Source organism: Delphinapterus leucas, chromosome 5 (genome assembly GCF_059928025.1).
Source record: "Delphinapterus leucas isolate spDelLeu-1000000601 "Yukka" chromosome 5, BTC_Dleu_Yukka2, whole genome shotgun sequence".
Classification (NCBI taxonomy): domain Eukaryota; kingdom Metazoa; phylum Chordata; class Mammalia; order Artiodactyla; family Monodontidae; genus Delphinapterus; species Delphinapterus leucas.
The window spans coordinates 121,086,693-121,106,734 of NC_143133.1; the positions used below are offsets into that span (position 1 = coordinate 121,086,693).

The 20,042-nt window shown below is 34.0% G+C and overlaps 1 protein-coding gene and 1 non-coding gene across 2 annotated transcripts in view; one reads left to right on the forward strand and one right to left on the reverse strand.

Annotated features, from left to right (window-relative positions):
- STPG2 (sperm tail PG-rich repeat containing 2) overlaps positions 1-20,042 on the forward strand; it is a 529,587-nt gene that overhangs the window by 302,539 nt on the left and 207,006 nt on the right. The window lies entirely within an intron of this gene.
- On the reverse strand, positions 19,180-19,314 carry LOC115802554 (small nucleolar RNA SNORA70). Its single transcript, XR_004023021.1, has one exon. It is a non-coding gene; the product is annotated as a small nucleolar RNA SNORA70 (small nucleolar RNA).

Here is a 20,042-nt window from a genome sequence, read left to right on the forward strand (position 1 = left end):
TCAATTTTTTCTTTGCATGTTATATACATGTTATAATATAATCAGAAGATTCCTTTTTAATTCTCACCTTGTCACTGCTAATTTTTTAAGTAGACTCATCCCCAAACCCCTCTCCCATTCTGCACAGGCTGGTGGAAGGAAAGACCAGTAAACTTAAGATTTCATGCATATATTTTCATTTGTTCCCTTTATTCTGGACTTAAATTAGAAACCATATTAAAATGTTAAATATGTAATTTGAGAGAAAATGAAAATTTCCACTTGGGAAATTAGGCATTTTATAAAATAATTTTATAGAGAAAAAGTAAATATCAATTTATAAACCTAAGTGCAATGCATTTACCACTCTGGTTTATTTCATCTAATTGGGTAAAAAAGATCCTCAGCTAACTAAAAAATAATTTAAAATTATGATTTAAAAATCATCAAGGAAATAAAACTATTATTTGCCAACCAGTGAATTTAACATCAAAATTAAAAGGGGAGGAGTCATGCACCATGAAAAGAGGGTGAGGGGAGTGAGTAAATATTCACTGAACCTTGAGACTACCAGCCTTCTTCTCCCAGTTTATTTCTAGAAGGTTGGCATCCAGGATTCTAACTTCCAGGTGGGAAAATAAAAGAGTCTTCTCTGAGGAATAGAACAATCCTAACAAAAAAGCAAAAACAAAAGCAACTTAAAGGTACTGACTTCAAAGTTTTGCTAGTGAAATGGCTGAGCCACATCATCCTGGACACCAGATTAGGTTGGCAAGCCCCAACTATGCCCAGAGAACTTCTAATCAACCTTTAATGCGCTAAGGAGTGGGGCAACAAAATAAATGGACAACAAAAATCAATGACATTTGAGTCCAAAGTCTTTGATAAGATAATGGGGGGAAAAAAAGAAGGAACAGAGAATCTTACAAGGAGAAGAAAACTTTAAATAACCCAGTATTAATGGTTTTCAGACAACACACTCTACCTGAAACATGAGAGCATTTAGTGGACTTTTATTTTGTAAGGAGTGCTTATAAGGACTGAGTGCTGTTATCTAAAATAAATAACATGCTTTTTCTTCTGTTCTTTCTTCCAGACAATCATCACTCTCTGACCTCATCTCCAATTCAGGCTGAACCATATAAAATTACAAATTTTATAGGTTAACAAAGGTTAAATATTGGCAATTTCATATGGCTTGACCTAGTACTATTCTTCCTTGTGTATGTTATACACTCTATCAGCCAGACCATTTTCCTTGCCTTTTTTTTTAAAAAAAACAGATATTTTTTAGAGCAGGTTTAGGTTTACAGAAAAATTGTGCTGAAAGTACAGAGAGTTCCCATATACTCTCCCTCTGCACATACATAGTTTCAGCCATTGTTAACATCTTACATATGTGTAAATTTGTTATAACTGATGAACCGATATTAATACATTAACTAAAGTCCACAGTTTACATCAGTATTCATTTTTCTGTGTTGTACAATTCTGTGGGTTTTTACAAATTCAGTATCATACAGAATACTTTCACTGCCTTAAAATTGCCCTCTGCTCCACATATTCATCCTTCTCTCTTTGAGCCCCTGGCAGTAATTGATCTTTTTACTGTCTTTATAGTTTTGTCTTTTCAAGAATGACATATAGTTTGAGTCACACAGTGTGTAGCTTTACAGACTGACTTCTTTCACCATATAAGATGCATGTGAGATTCCTCCATTTCTTTTCGTAGCTTGATAGCACATTTCTTTTTATTGCTGAATAATATTCCATCTCCATTGTATGGATGTTCCATAGTTTATCCATTCACTCACTGAAACACATCTTAGTTACATGTTTTGATTTCTTTTGGTAACTATGAATCAAGTTGCTATAAACATTTGTGTATAGGTCTTTGTGTGGACGAAAGTTTTCAGCTCATTTGGATAGATAGACGTGAGATTGCTGGATCATAAGACAAGAATATATTTACTTTGTAGTAAATATATTTAGAAGTCAAGATGACTTATAAAGTGACTTCACCATTTTTCATTCCCACCAGCAATGAATAAATGTGTGTTGCTCCACATTCTTACCAGCATTTGGTGTTGTCAGTGTTCTGTATTTTAACCATACTAATAGGTATGCAGTGGTATCCCATTGTTGTTTTAATTTGCAATTCCTTAATGACATAATTTTGGGCATCTTTTCATAGGCTTATTTTCCATCTGTATCTCTTCTCTGGTGAGGTGTCTATTCAGATCTTTTGCCCATTTTGTAGTTTTTTTAAATTGTTGAGTTTCTTTGTATGTTTCGGATACAAGTCCTTTCTTTATTAGATATGAGTTTTGCAAATATTTTCTCTGAGTCTATCATGTCTTTTCATCCTCCTAACCGTATCTTTCACAGAGTAGACATTTTTAGTTTCTAATGAAGTCCAACTTATCAATTTTTTTCTCATAGATTGTGCTGTTGGTATTATACCTAAAATCATTGCCAAATGCAAGTTTGCCTAGATTTTTTTCCTATGTTATCTTCTAGAGGTTGTATAGTTTCATGTTTTACATTGATGTCTATGTTCCATTTTTAATTAGTTTTTGTAAAAGGTATAAATTCTCTGTCTAGATTACATTGTTTTGAATATGGATGTCTATTTGTTCCAGAATCATTTGTTGAAAGGAGTGTCCTCTCTCCACTGAATTACCTTTGCTACTTTGCCAAAGATCATTAGGTTATATTTGCGTGGGAGCATTTTTGGGCTATTTATTGTGTTCCATTGATCTATTTATTCTTTTGCCGATATCACATTGTCTTGATAACTAGCATTATAGTTAGTCTTAAAGTCTGGTAGTATTAGTACTCCAACTTTGTTCTTCTTCAGTATTGTCTAGGTTATTATAGGTCTTTTTGCTTTTCCATATAAACCTTAGGATCAGTTTTTCTATATCCACAAAATAGATTTCCAGGATTTTGAATGGGAATGCGTTGAATCTATAGCCCTTTCTGGAAGAATTGACATCTTAATAATATTGTCTTACTATCAATTAACTTGGACTATTTCTCCATTTATTTATATCAGCTTTAATTTCTTTCATCAGAATTTTGTAGTTTTCCTTGTATAGCTCTTGTATATATTTGTTAGAATTATACCTAAGTATTTCATATTTTTGAGTGCTAATGCAAATAGCATTGTGTTTTTAATTTCTAATTCCAGTAGTTCATTCCTTGGGTATAGGTAAGCAACTGACTTTTGTATATAAATTTTGTATCTTGTACCCTTGCTATTAGTTGATTCTTTGGGATTTTCTACATAGACAGTTATGTTCCAAAAAAGGCCATTTTGTTTCTTCTTTTTCAATCAGTATACCTTTACTTAGTTTTCTTTTTTTTTATTGCATTAACTAGCACTTCCAGTACACTATTGAATAAGAATGGTGAGCAGGAACATCCATCTCTTGTTCCTGATCACAAGAAAGAAGCATATAGTTTCCCACCATTAAGTACAATGTTAGCTATAGGGAGTTTTGTAAATGTTTATGAAGTTTGGCAATTTCTTGTTTATTCCTAGTCTGCTGTGAGTTTTTATCATGAATAGTTGTTGCATTTTGTCAAATGCTTTTTCTGCATCTGTTAGTGTGATCATATGATTTTTCTTCTGGTCAAATCTCCTTATAAACATGTTAAAAGCAGACATCCTTGCAATCACATTAGTGGTATTTACCAGACAGGGTCCTTACCTGTGAAATGCTTTTATAGCAGTATGTACCTGGTCTGTCAAGGCTGCTAATTCTAAATAAGTCTGAAATTTATTGATTTATAAGTCACAACTCTGGAAAATGTCACTTAATCTGTGTAATTATGGGAATATAGAATAAGGCTCTTTAATGATAGAATAGCTTCCTTTTGTATGCGTGCATCATTTTGAAACCGCTCGTGTTTGTCTGGGCCAGGACCCATCACATGACAAGGAAAGGGAACTGACAGAAATATGCTGATGATAGGGCTGTTTGCCATGCCTTGAGTTACAAAGTTCTTTGTCTCTGACCCAGGAATCTCATTGTTCTTGCCAGCATCATGAAATAGTAACTGGCTAACTAATTAGTTTGTAAGTGAGTAAAATAAAATCCCAACCCAATACATTTCTACTGGCTACAGTTGGCTGGAGCTACTTAGCAGCTGCCGCTTTCAGTGAATCATATTTTCTCCAGTTTTCATGGTCCCCACTACTGTGGCTCACTGTCAGTTGCCTCTTTTTATAACTGAGTTTTTATTTGCTTATTGTAAAGTTAAGAGGCATAGTAGAATAGTGGTTAGCACTGAAAACTCAAACTATGATCCCCCTATTCAAATTTAAATTTCACTAAGTAAACCTGTATGCCTTTAGGCAAGCTATTTAAATTTTCTGTGTCTCTGTTTCCCCACCTGATAATGATGATGTAGAAAATAATAATACTTTATTTGTGTTTATTGTGAGGATTCACTGACTTAGTTACTAACTAAATTCTGCTAACTTAGTTCACTGAGTTAATATGCTTAAAGTACTTAGAATTGTGCTGACCAGCTAGTAAATGTTAGTTATTACTATTAAAAACCCTGTCCCTATTAAAAGTGAGAAAGTAAAGGAGGAAAATTTAGTTCAAAAATTGAGAATATTATTTGTGAATTTTTCTGTGTGTTTATGCAAAGTGTATTTGTATTGGAGTATTAATTTAGTAATATTTAGTAATTATGGCAAGCTGGAAACATTACATGGTTATCTTTATGATGTAATTTTTGTAATTATTTTTAGGTTTTATGGCAGTTTGCATTAGAAATTTAAATTTCGGTGGAAACTGAAAGTAACAGAAAGTTAGGTATAATCTCAACAATGATAGAGGAGCATCTTATAGAACATTCTAAGCTTTCACAGCATAAAAGAGTACCTACAAATATTATCAGAACATCAATAGTTAAGTGATAGTAGGAATAGTACCAATGCTCAATTTATTCAACTCAGATTTTAAAAACAGAAAAGCTAAATATGATTTAATGTTTCTTCATGAATAAAAGATGCTCAAGATATTTTCCATCTGTCAGTTTATGATGATGATGATAAATATAGATTAATCATTCAGTTTTTGAGGTTGTAATCTTGACTCTCTTGGCCACATTCTTTTATAAAATGATGTATTTTTTGAAGTTACAGCTCTTTTGAATGCCTGGTAGAGAGCTTACTATAATTTGTGAAATGTGGTAAAATGAACTTTCTGCATTTAACAATAACCAGTAGGAGAAAATCAGTAAAGTAGACAAATATCTACATTATAAAGATATTGGGAATTTGATCCTGAATGTTTTCTGTAACACTGTTATGAACACGTGTTTTATTATTAGTGGTCATTTAGAAAAATAGCATTTTACTCAAATGGTTCTTAATTCAGTTGTTGCTAAATTTAAGTGAGAACATTGATGTTATCAGTACAACCAACACTGTCTACAAATGCTAAATTGGTAATGGTGCTGCAGGTCACTCTGATTCTATTGTTATATCACAGAAGATATTAAACAGGGGTGTAAACAGAACAAATACATTAAACAATATTAGAGTAACTGTCACACCTAGAAATCTCTTTTGATTAATTTTCATATAAGGCTGTTTCAACGCATAGGTTGAGGTTTTTTTGTTTGTTTGTTTTTAACATCTTTATTGGGGTATAATTCCTTTACAATGGTGTGTTAGTTTCTGCTTTATAACAAAGTGAATCAGTTATACATATACCTATGTTCCCATATCTCTTCCCTCTTGCGTCTCCCTCCCTCCCACCCCTCCAGGTGGTCACAAACCACCGAGCTGATATCCCTGTGCTATGCAGCTGCTTCCCACTAGCTATCTACCTTACGTTTGGTAGTGTATATATGTCCATGCCTCTCTCTCGCTTTGTCACAGCTTACCATTCCCCCTCCCCATATCCTCAAGTCCATTCTCTAGTAGGTCTGTGTCTTTATTCCTATCTTACCCCTAGGTTCTTCATGACATTTTTTTTTCTTAAATTCCATATATATGTGTTAGCCTACGGTATTTGTCTTTCTCTTTCTGTCTTACTTCACTCAGTATGACAGACTTTAGGTCTATCCACCTCATTACAAATAGCTCAATTTCGTTTCTTTTTATGGCTGAGTCATAGGTTGAGTTTTTAATATGAAGATGATAACTAGTAAAGATCTGGCTTCTGATTTTGATTTGATTTTTTTTTTAAGTCATGCCTTTTGTAAATTGCTGAATTGCTCAGTCAGTTCCAATTCACTAGAAACTTAGTTAAGAGATGTGTGCTATCATATTCCATAAAAATAGTGACTTTAAAAATTAAATCATAAACTTAGAATACCAGTTAATGAATATCTTAAGAACCTAGTGATATCAGTCACACTTAAAGTTTAAGAAAACAAAATTTACTATATTCTGGGCACCTAAAATGGTATAAAATCAAGCTTCACTGATCCCTACCATAACATCTAATTTCTCCCATAAATGTTATGTTTTTGCACTGGCTAGAACATATCCTGAAACATTTTAATAAATTTCCTTTTTTTGTTTCTATGTAGAATATAAAATGAGCCTATTCACATCAGAGGTCAGAACCCCTGCTCAATTCAACATTCTCCACATTATCTAAATCTTATATTTTCTAGTTAAAAATGATCATTTTCTTAGACCTTTCACTTTTTACTTCCATCTACACTAATGGGCTTCTCTTTGGGTTTATATTTGTTCAGGAAATACAGTTGTAATAGTTACTGTGTTACTGCATATGAGAGGCAAGTAGAAAATAACCAGTTTGAATTGAAATGCAGATACCAATGTCTTAACAATGGGTAATGCAATATATGCTTGAGGAAAATCACAAATCATAGATTTTTAGAATCTCTTAAAATAACTGAAACTTTTTGTGGTTTCAATTCAATTTAAATTCATTAAAGGCACATTTCTATATAGTTGTGATTATAGTTACTATCTATGTATTAGCCAAGTGCAAGATGATCTTGGAGGTGGGGAAAACTATATATATATTGAGTTTTGTTATTATTGAGGCCCTTATAGGTAGCATAGTCTAATCATTAAGAGTTAACCTTTTTTGATAAGACAGACATAGGCACTCCACTAGCTTTTCCACTCTCTCCCACTTCACTCGTATCCAGAGAATTTGAGAAGTGAGCACCAGATTCCCCATATTTTAAAATGGGACTGTTAATAGAATCTATTTGATAGGACATTTTAAGTGTTACAAAAAATGTAGGTATGCTGGCTGGTCCATAGTAAGTGCTGATTACATTATTTATATTGTACTTGGGTTTTAATTTTTTATCATTAATAAGCACCATTTTTAAAATAAATTTTTATATGTATAATCTAATCTATTAGTAAATACTTAATTTGAATTCTATTGTATTTGCATATAAATTATTTCAAAATGTGTGTTGATTTTATTCCTCTTAAGTGGATCTTTCTTTAGTTTCTTTTCTATATGTTAGCAGAGAAATTGTTACTGAAAATTTGGTCCGTGTCCTCGATGCTGAATGAGAATAACAAGGGCAAGGGTTTGAGAATAAAGGAAAGAGAAATTTTATTGATTTGTCAGAAAATGAGGAGGGTAGCTGACTAACGTCTTAAGCACTACCGTCCTGCCTTCTAAGAGAAAGCAGGGATATTTAAAGAAAAGTTTTGGGGTTTCAGTGTGACCACTGTCACATATAGTTGATTGTTTTGTTGAGGGTAGTTCTTTCCATGACATTGTCTCTGACTGTTTCGGTCCTCTGGTTTTTTCAGCCCTCTGGTCCCAGTTAGAATGTTCCTTCTTCTGATAATTCTTGCTTTGTGATTTCATGGCCTTGGGTTTCTGTGGTTAAGACAAGAGGAACAAGCAGAAACAGTGAGAATGCCTGCGCACATTAATCAGTAACAAAGAATGCACAGTAACAAAGAATTTAAGTTTCAGTCCCCAGCAACAGAGGGAGAAGATGGAAAAACAAAATCATTCATCAAACAGTTTTAGTTTTGGGAGTCCTATTACATAATCTTTAATTTAGTGTACAGTTATTAATTAGTTCTATATGTTCATTGCTGGTGTATTTTCATAGTGGTTCCAATTAGAAAACTGAAAAAAAATTCACTCTAAGTATTATTTCTAAATTATGTGCTAAATATGTAGGATTAAAATGAACTTTGGATATTTTTATTGAGGCATACGCTTCCTTCAATATCTAGCACTTCCACTTAAGATTTTTTTCTCCCAGCATATTCACACATAAATCATAACATCTACAAAAATTTTTTTTAAGTTATATAGTTTTTTCCCTAAGAGCATTATCTAATGGTGTATATATTGATTTTTCATGATTCTTTAAGGTATTATTTTTTATGTACAATTTTAATGAGAACTAAAACAACCTCCTAATCTTAGAAATGCCTTTGTTGATTAAGAGTAGGTTCAGCTGCCTATAAAAGAAAACTCAAAATAGATACAGAAATTTCTCCCTCTCTCATGTAAAAGAGATAGGCAGTCTAGGGCTCTTACAGAGGGCCCATGAAGTCACCAGGAACATGGGCTTCAACCAGCTTAGCATTTAGCAATCCTGGTCACGTGGTCCTTACCCCCCGTAGTTCAAGAGGGCTATTCCAGACATCACATACATTTCCATGTACCAGATCGCAGGGGTGAGGGTGGAGAGGAAAGGGTATCCCCTCTTCTTCTGAAGGATATACCCCCCAAATTTGCTATAGAAAGTTGCTTTTGTAATCAGATAACAATTCTCTTTATTAAGCCAGTGCTTATAGATACATGGCTATATTCAGCCATGAGGGGCCCAGCTAAAAATTAGGATCTTAAAACCAATTAGCAGTCTCCACCACACTATCTTTTGAAGAATATAGCTATGCCCTCAAAAGTGTTTAAAAAAAAAAAACAACTATTAAATCTTGCTTTGTAAACTGTAGACAGTTGGTCAGGCTATATTACAACTTAGTCATCATTTTTTTCATGATTAAATTGTTATAATAGCTATGATTGGTTCTGCATCATCCGCTAAGAAAATGTTATTAAAAGTTATTAAAAAACAGTAAATGCCATGTCATACTGCTCAACTTTTCAATACATCAAACCATTTTAGAGTTCCTTTAAAGCATTTTTACTGGGTAGGTAACAATCTTCGCTTGCAAAGAGCCTTTGATGGTTTATGAACTGACAGTAACTATCCATTAGGAGTATTGCTTTAGGTCAGTATTCATATTTATTAAAATGCTTCAGTAATTGACTTTCAAGAAAAAAATTTTTGCCTCATACTTTTAATTTTGAAGAAAGAAATCATGGAAAACTACCAATCTAAGTTTGTTAAAGATTGAAATCAAAATAGCTGTCTAGTTCAGAAAGTTGTTCATATGAGTAATTCTCTTTATTCAGAGTAGCACTGCTTATTCTTGTCTTCTGATGAAACTACTTAGATATGAGAAAATTTTTAAATGCAGGTTTTTGTCTGTTCTGGTTATAAGGGAAACAAGTCATTTGCCTTAGGATGTAAGAATCTTGTGGCAGTACAGCTAATGATTTAACTTTGATTAATTTAGCAAGGCATAGAATTTTAAAATTTGTCGAAACCTTTGAGAATACATCCTCCAATCCCATCATTTTATGTTGAGGCACTATGGTCTGGAAAGTTTAAGTGACTTGGCAAGGTCACATTAATGAGTTAGTGGCAATGCTGAAACCAGGACTAAAGTTTTACTGCCTTTTAATCTAGTGCATTGTATCTCCCATTCCCTCCCTTTACCCTCCTTCCTTCCTCTGCTCCCTATATTATATTAGAATTAAAATATTTGTGTATCATACCAGGTTCATATGTGAAAAGGAAATCAGGTCATAGTGGTTAGTTAGTGGCAGTACTGAGGGTAAAACTAAAGATTTCTTTACTCTAATCTAATGTACCCTGTTTCCACTGAATGTATTATCATCACTATTATTTCGAGAATTTTGTTTTATGTAACATTTGAATTTCAAGGTTTAGATAAAAATTATTGGAAATGTATTGTTAATAAATGTTTCACATATGAGAATGAATAAATAACTGCTTTGGTTAATCTTTTTAAAACTGGCAATAATGACATCAATAGTAATACAGTGCTTTGCTGTTTAAGGCAGACTGTGTTAAAAAGGACAGAATTGACCATTTGAAGTTGGGGAAAGTTGAGTGTTCACTCATTCTGCAGCTCAGGACCTGTTTAAAGGATTGATTGCAGAGTATTCAGTACCATCCCTTTCATTATGCTATTCTGTTTTGATTGTGAAAAACTCAGTCTGGGGTCCAGAAAATTATATGTGAAATAAACACAGCCAAGTAAACTAGGACTATTGCTTTAGCAGTTTGAGCTATTTTGACCGATTTGCTGCTATATTTTATCAGCTTCCCCAAATAATCAACTAGAGTCTTACTTTCCTATGTTCTGAATTTTACGAATTGCACTTTTACTTTTCAATATCCTTATAATAATACAGTTCCTAAATTTATGCTTCTGCCCTTTCCTTTCTTCTCTTTCTCCACTTCTCGTTTTTCATTATCATCAATGTGTAAAAAAAATTCATGAACCTTTGTTACATGAATGACCTATTACTATCTACAAATGGGGATATGAAAAAGTAAGGCACTCTTGCCCTCAGAGAACTTCCAGTCTGGTTAGAGGGACAGAACCTGTCCTAGAAAAGACTGGTTAACATTTAAAAACTGGTATGAATGATAAGCATTAGAGAAGATCAGAGAAGGGCGAGATCACTAGTGAGTGTTTAAGTCTATTGATAGAAACTTCAGAGATAAATATCTATTAGAGACTAGACTTGAAGGATTTAATCAGAGTATATTATAATATGCATAAATTGTGGTAAACCCTTTGGGTCAGTGTTAGATATCCTGAAGGACATTTTGAGTACATTTGTGATCAACTACTTGACATTCTTAATTTATGATGAACTAAATCACCCTTTCAAGCAAATTTAAATTTAAAACACAAAATGAGAAAGTTCATTCAGATGATATAAACTGATTACAAAAATATACACTTAAAATATGTGTTTATATATATTACAAAATACCAGAAATGTTTTATACACTATAGTAAAGAGATAGAATGTGATAGAAAAATCACGTCTGTTTCTGCACTTTAATTCTTTTCATACTTAGTTATGGGACCCTGCCAACATGGAAAGTAAAACAATATAAAGCTTCATATTCTTTAATTTAATCCTGGTAGAAAATATAGCTGAAGCCAGAGGCTACAAGCATCAGCTGACAGTTTAATGAAGACTCTTGAAAGAATGGGAGAGTCTAGGTGCTTTAAGACAAGCCCTGAGCAAGTCATTACATCTGTTTAGACAGAAAAAAAAAAAAAAAAAAAGATTAGTGAATATTTATGTATCAGTTACCAAAATATTTAAGTTAAATATATGTTTATTTTTATCTAATTATCATAAATTTGAATTTTTCTTTAAATCTATTGGCTACAAAGGCCAAAGATCTTTCCTGTAATATTGAATCATTTATTTTTAAAGTCCCAAGGGCTGTTGACTTGTGACTGTGAAATTATTAAATATTCATTATAGAAGACTACATGTTAAAATGTTTGTGTGAAATACCTGCCTTTTCATTTAAAATTGTAAATTCATTTGTTCACTGGAAGCTGAATTTACCTACCATACTTGTAATATCAACTATGAAAGAGCTGCTATCTTTTCCTATAACTTTCCTATATAAGTGGCTTCAGTTTGCTTGTTAGATAGAATGCATCAGGGGTTTTTTTCCCCTACAGGCTTGCTTAAAATAAACCTAGTGACTCTAATTCACTCATTTCTGAAAAGCATCACACGTACAAGTTTTTTTCACACATTAAGATGTATTGTACACAGTACAGATTTTGGCTTGGGTTCAGGTTCAGAAACTGCTGCAAATGTAGAGGTAACTGGGAAAGTTAAAAAAGATGTTGATTTCCTGGATTTAAACACCGTTATAGAGAACCCAGTAACAAGATGCGTCTCTCACCCCCACCAATGGATTTTAACATGAATTTTATAGTCTTCTAGTGTCTTACACACACCATTATCACATAACTTCCTATAACTAGAAAAGGTAACTCTTCTTGCTCCAGGCAGTTCAAATGCATACTGACCTCTTTCAGATAAACCCAGCTATGTTCTCCTGAGTTCCACCCCTAAAATTCCCTTCCTTTGACTCTGTATATCTTGAAAGTGCCTTACAGTGCCTGGTATGTAGCTATAGCAGCAACAGCAGCAACAGAAGGAGTAACAATGATGATAGTAGTAGTAGTAGTAGTAGTAGTAGTAGTAGTAGTAGTAGTGGCATTACCCAACTCAGGTCTGGGTGCTCGCTGCCCAAAAATCAATACTTGAGAGGCAAGTGCTAGTAGGAATGGAAAAATTGCTTTAATCAGAATGCCAGCAATCTGGGCAGAAGGTGGCTTCTTGTCCCAAAACCAGCTCTAAAGATTTTTCTCGGCCATGAAAGTTTAGCAAGGGCTAAGGGGAAATAATCTCAATTAATCCCTGAGGTAGGGAATCCGATTCCTCATGATGTCCCATTGCGTGCAGATTTGTTGACTCCCTGTGATCCTTCTTTAGATGCTATCTTGTTCACACAGTCTGTTCACGAGATTACTGAAAGGGAAGCTGGGGAAAAGATCTAGTCGTCCGTTAAATACTTATCCTTCATTTCTATTTCTTTGATCTATGCAAAGAATCAACAGGTTAAGCAAGGTACTGTGTGATCAAAAGATTTGAAAGATGTTCTTGGGCCAAGACAAAAGGGATCTCCTGCTGAGGGTGGTTTTCTGCAAAGAGCTGCTTTACAGTAGTAGTACCAGCAGTGGCAATAGCTGCTGGATAGAGTTTATCTTTTTTAATGTTATAAAAATATCTCTCATTTTTTTTGTTTAAAAACATTCTTGCTTTCATGTTGGGGTGTGCTGGTAACATGCAGTTCAAAATAAAATTGTTATTGATAAATATCTCCAAGGCTTGTGTATCTAAGTTTATAAGTATGTAGAATGTATACTTACCATCTATTGCTGTCTTTGTATGATCCACACAAGAAATTCAGTCCCATTACTGTTTGGTTACACTTCTTATCTGAATATGATGTGAACTAGAGGAGCAAATTAAGTGAGCTGTTATAAAATACTTGCCTTCCTAGTGCAATCCTTCGATCCTTATTTTTGTCTCAATTGAGCCCATTTTCAGAGAGGCTGAATATAAGAACTCGGGGTATGTTATCTATTGTTTGGTCTTATTACAGTCATTAACCACAGTCAAGGTGCCTTTCAGGAAGAAAGGATGATAGATAGATCGCACTCTTAGGATCACATTCCCTGTCATGGAGAACAAAAATCAGGGAGGTGGGAGGTAGCAGAAGACAGAGTGCAGTGGGATACAGGTGCACCTTTTCCAGAGAAGAGCAAGATGAATGTTCTCATTGTCACTGCAGCCTGCATTTCATTAGTCATTAGTGTGACAGGTCTGTAATTGATGACGTGATGTGGGACCTGTTGTGAGGCTTCTGTCCCCTCCTTTGAAACTACTCCTGTGTCCCTTAAATAGTATATGGTTATTTAATGTGTCAGTGCATCTGCCTTCATATCTCAGTCAGAGCTATCTTGGTAATGACAGAAAATCACACCACTTGTAACAAGGGAAGATGATATTAAAGTTTCATTGCTGTATTGACTGCAGTTCTCAGCAGTAGTTTCTCATGTAATAATAGGCAAGCTCAAGAATAAATTTATCAGAGTAAGAGAAAAGAGCATCATGTGGGCTCTCAATCTGCTGCAGAAGAATGCTTTGTAGTCTACAGCTCATTGTTTTACTTATATTCTTTCTCTAGTTGCACTATTTAGATTGAGTTTCAAAGTTCTGTTTCAAGAAATACTACATTATATAGATCAGTGTGGTGCTCGAAGGACAATGGTGCTTCAAGGACAAAAGACAATGCTGCCTGAAAAACTTTCAGCATTACATTTTTTTTTTTTTACACCCCCTACCAGACTCTTAATCGCCCTCACCACCATGTTGCCATGGTTATGAAATTCCTGAGCCCACCTGGGCGAGGAAACCTGTCCCAAATAAGGAAAGGCATCTGCCCTGTCCCATTCCCACCCTATAGAAGGAAGGTCCATGTGCCTCAACCAATCAGTAAACGAAATTTTTACCTCAGACCATTCCTTTGTTTTCTGGCTATAAAAGCTGATCAATAGCACATGTTCTGGCTCGACTCTCTCAGACTACTAGGAAGTCTGCCTGCTGTTCTGGCAGCGACCCTTCCCTCTAAGAAACTCTATCTTTGCATTCTGCCTTGTGTCTGGAAATTCTTTTCCAACCCGCCTTTGGACCACAACGATCATCTGAACAATTATTTAAATACTTGAGCAAAATAACTGAATGAGCAAATCGTGACTGAACACTTTGATTCCTTTTTAATAATTGTTTGAAAATTATTGAATCTTTCAGGAACTGCTGGAAAATTTGTTTTACTTTAATTCTATATTTAGGCTTATTTTATAATTACTTATCCATTAATTAATATTGTCCATATGGGATTTTTTTGAGAAAATTACTGTAAGAAACCACAGGGGTGAAATGTATGTAACATTATAATAAAAACATGTTAAATTTTTTAAAATTAATTCTTAAGATCAGAACTTTATTACTCATCAAAAATGTTATCAACAATTTAATGAAGTTTGTTTTCTTGGATAGGGTTTTTTTTTTTAATGTTATAAAGGATATCTATTTCCCTTTAAGTTTTTAGTAATATAGTGGTAATAAAAAGTATACTTTTTTATAGCAGTTATCTATAATGAGAAGGCTTCCACAAGTTGGGAATAAATTGAATTTTTGTATGTTAAATTTGGCTACTCACATGTAAAGTTGCTTTACTGTAACTATTTTAATATGTATAACCTTATTAGCATTATAATGACAAGCTTCCAAAGGAAAAATTACAATGACAATTAAATAGAGCATCCATGATGATACAAGTCAAAACTACATTCTATCAGTATATTTCTGATTTCCTTGCTGTTCTTCAAACTCTACTCCCATATCTGATTTTACAAGATTATGTCTTTAATTGAAGCATTATTAGTCACCTCCTTCAGACCTATACCTAACTTTGAATGCACTATACATGAGACCATAACGTATGTATCCTGGTGACCTTTAAGTGTTCATGAACCAGTGTACATGAGAATATATATATTTTTGTTGACTAGTTAGGTCAGAGTTTGTGAAGTATTTTCTTAACTAAAAATCCATTAGATAGCCATCAAAATGCCTGGAAAGATCCTTAAAATACATTTATCTACTCTCTTCTTTATTTGCTAAATACACATTTTCTTCCTTTTGTTTCTGAAACAATACTTCCTCCTTGTTTTCTTTCACCTCTTTGATCATGCTTTCTGTCTTCCATGATGTTTCCTTCTTTGCCTGCTGCTTTAATGTCTACAGATGTTTGCCAGAGTTCTGTCTTATCCTATTTTCTTCTCAGGTATCATAACTTTATTCTCATTTTTATACCACTTAATCTAACTTTTTATAATCCCCCTTTTCTTATGGGGGTTGGGTATATGTTCCTAGTCTTCTACTGAGATCTGCTCCTGAAATACCTGCTGATAATGCAAACTGTCCTCAGAGTCAGTTATTGTCTTTTACCTGGATTATTTTAACAGGCTTCTAATTCTGTTACCGACCTCTCCATCTGATAGTCACAGTTATCTTCCTAAGGCATAGATCTGCTCATTTCACCCTCCTATTAAATAATTTTTCTGGCTCTCCATTTCCAGTATAGTAAAGTCCAAATTCATTAGCACAGCCATCAGAATGTTTCACAGTCTGGCCACTGTCTATCTCTCTAGCATCTTTTCCTGACAATTTCATATGGAGGACTGCGGCCTATTCCCAGAATATGGCATATAAATACTCTGTGTATTTCTTCCTTTACTTTGATTAGGACTGCTGCCTTGAATGCCTTACCCACTTTTTCCTCCTGATACCCTTTTCCTTATTCTTAATTTTTTACATAAATTGACTCATACTACATGTAGACTTTTGAAGCTGGATCTTTTGACTTAATATTTTGAGATATATCCATGTCAAAACATGTAGATTTTGTTTATTACTTATAGTTGTTGATAATATTCTGTTATATGAATAATTAACTGTTTTTCATTCTTTTAGTGAGGACAAATAGGTTGTGTTTATTTTTTTCCGCTTTGCATAAAAATGCTACAGAGAACAATCTTGCCATGGTATTCTTTGAACATATGTGCACAATTCATTAAGTAATTAATGAATTAGTTTCAAATGGCTAGTCTGGAGACCTATGGAGAGTAATGAGAGGATGGTGAAACATAGACACCTGTCATCATTTTCCAAATTTTCTTTACTTGAAATCTCCTTGTATAAAGTATGATAGCGTCAAAATGCCCATGTTATGCTTGGTTTGCCATGTAGTTATATGATGCAAATAAATGTGAGGAATGGAAAGTTTGAAAAAAATCTATTAATCTAAGTTTTTCTGTGCCATTGCAAAGTGTGATACCATTTTACCTAATAAGGCTCTCTCATTAACATGCCTTAAATGCAAGTGCAAATACAAAATTTTGAAAGTTAATCTATATTGCATTGCTTTCTTTGTCTTAAATTTTGGAAACAGATTAGTGCTTGAGGAGTCATTTATTCCTAATAAACCTATTGTGTTTTATACTAAATTCTTACTGTATACTTGCTTGCTAATTGCATTAGGTCATACTGTTTCAAAGGCCACAAAACACAAAAGAGTAAGCAACTGCATCTATACTTAAAATATTGTCCCATTTACCTTTCTATTTATATTTTTGTAGCCTTAAAAATGTTTCTTGAAATATTTTAATAATTGAAATACTTCCATATAAATTGAAGCACTATTGCATATTACAGTGGTCCTTTCATTTTACTTTGTGTAAGAATTGCCTGGAGAGTGTGGTAAAGTAATGTACTTTTGGTTTCTACTATGGAAGATTCTGTCTCAGGTGTATATTTTTAATATTAACTTCATGTCCTTACCACACACAACTACCACCACCTCATTTTGCTCTGGAACCTGACTTCTTCAGAAACATCAGTTGAGGCAAAAGATGGGGTGCTGGTGGTCATGGTGATGGCTGTGGTGATGGTGGCAGTGATGTCAGAGGTGGTGGTTGTGGTGGTGGTGATGGGTTGGAGCTGGCATAATTCAGGCCTTTGGAATCACGTTGTCTTGAATTTGAATCCCAGCTCTAATTCTTACTATCTTTAATATCTTGGTCAGATTAGCTAACCTGTCTAATCATCAGGTTCCTCATGTATAAAACGATGATAATGATTTCCCTAATTCATAAGGTTTAGCACAATACCTGGCCTGTAGTAAACACATAATACATGCCAACTATTATATATGCCTGAAGTAGCTTTGTTTCTTTTCTGATTTTGTAAACAACATTTTGTGGGTAGATTTTCTATGGAAGAACAGAAATATATTTAAAGCTCTAGATCCTTGAGTTTCATAAATCAAAGCCAAAGAGCATTCAGGTATCCCATTTTCCTCATTTCTGTAAATATTACTTAGTGATACTTTAACATCAGAAAACTTAAAAGGCACTTCTGAAGGAAGTATTATCTAAGTATCTATTTTTGTCCTGAATGGGAATCAATAAAAGGGTTTCATGTTAACAGTCCATGTTCTAGAGACTAAATTTCACTTTTTTTTTTTTTTTTTTTTTTGCCACTCTATGAGCATCTCATTCTCTCAAAGGAGATACTGAAGTAAAAAACTAGGAAGCTTCTCATCAGAAACACGTGCATGCATACTCTTGAGAACTCCAGAGTACCTCATAGGGGGAATACTGTATGTTTTCACTTATATGTGGAGTCTAAAAAATAAAACAAATGAAAAAATATAATAAAACATAAACAGACTCACAGATTCAGAGAACAGACTGTTGGTTGTCAGAGGGAAGAGGAAAAGGGGCAAAATGGGTGAGGGGGATTAAGTGGTACAGTCACTATGTATAAAATAGATAAGATACAAGGATCTTATCCTTGTACAACACAGGGAATATATTATATAATAGCTTTATATAAAAAAATGACCATGTGAAGAGTTAGTAAACTATTATAGGTTCACTTTCCCGAAGATTTGCACATTAGTTTTTCTAGTATTTTAAAATCTAAATTCCATTCCACTAAAAACAAAGTAGCAATTCACAATTTGAAAGTTACAACATTTTTGAACTTATAAAAATATTTTACTTGTAACTTTATCAGGGATTCTTAATCAGTGATCTATGAATTTTTAAAAGCCCATGAAATTAAATGTGAAATATTATATGTTTGAATTTGTATTTAGCTTTCATCAGGCTTTAAAACCCAAACCTATGAGCTCAAAATTGTTAAATGACATTAATCAGTAAAAGTATGTTCCCCAGAGTAGATATTTTGTAAAATTAAAAGGAAGAAAATCCATCATGTTCAATATTATTATTTTGTCAGTTTGTTCTTATTATTGCTTGTCCTATAAGTCGATTTTCATTCACTTTCAATGTTGTGATAATTTAAAATCTGTTTTTTTTCTATTATTCTTCATTATTTAATTTACTTTCTCCTCTGATATATTGACTTCTCAGTTTATATTTAAAACTTGGAATGTGGGATAGCTATTTCTTTAATCTTGGTGAATTATTTCCTTCATTTTTTTTTTTTTGACAAGAGAGTAGGATTTATCGGTGGGCATGAGTAAGGAGGGGACAGCGCCAAGGCTCTCGCGAGTGCAGGGCCCGCCATGTTTCCAGGGGCCATGACTAGGGATGTGTTTGATCCCACAGCCATCTGGGATGAGCCACTTTCCTGCCACCATGTTTTCAAATCTATGGGCATTAAACTTAGTAAATCCCCACTTCTTGGAGATGTGGATCTTCTGGTGACCAGGGAACTTGAACTTGGCCCTGCAGAGGGCCTCAATCACATGCTCCTTGTTCTGCAGCTTGGTGCAGATGGACATTATGACTTGACCAATGTGGACCCTGGCCACTTTGCTCTGGGGCTTTCTAAAGGCACTGCACATACTTGTCTGGAGCCTGGATTGGGGACAGCATGCCAGTCTTTAATGTCCACTGGAAAGGGCAGTCTCCAAGGTCCCTTAGGGCAACCCATACAGGCAACAGGCTGCATGCACTACCGAGGAGGCTGCTGTTTGCAGCCATTGCGCACCGGGCCCCCATGGGGAAAAGGGCACAGTCGGCTTAATTGACTGCAAATCCATCATTTTTAAAATGGTTATTTTCTAATAAAACTAGGGTGTGGAAGCCTGGAAACCAGGTGTTAAGACCTACTTGCTAAGGAATGCTCAACAGTTAGAGAAGTCCTTAGAGCAGGACTGTGGAGAACGCTGCTCTTCAAAGCGTGATGTGAGGATCCACACTGGTAGGTGAACTCTTTATTACAAGTCCATGACTAGATGGGGACGAAATTGAGAGCAATTATTTAGAAACTTTAACAGCAATTTGACATTACTTTGAAATCCAAGGGCATGATTATTTTTCTGTTAATTCACTTTACTGTTATTTTGTAAGAATTCTGGTCTGCAGCATGAACTGTAAATTTTAAAACATGGCTCTTCAACCACAGAAAATTTGAGCAACAGTGGTATAGACTTCTTGGCTCAAGCTCACAGCTTCATTTGTCCTATTACAGTAATTAACGGAATACTAGAAGAGAAATCGTACTTTTCTTCTAGAATTTTAAGTTTTCAACTTTATGAAACTGGGAATGATGTTTTATATTTTCCCACATATAAGAGGTATTTTGAATTACTGCAGTGCTTTGCTGGGCAAATTTAGGATACTGCTAAAATACAAGTATTTTGATGGGGAAAAGATTTATTCTCTTTTCTTATTACATACATATATATATATATATAAGCATTAACTGCTATGAAGCATTTTATGAGAAGTAGAGAGACTTGTGACATGGAAGAGGTAGTTG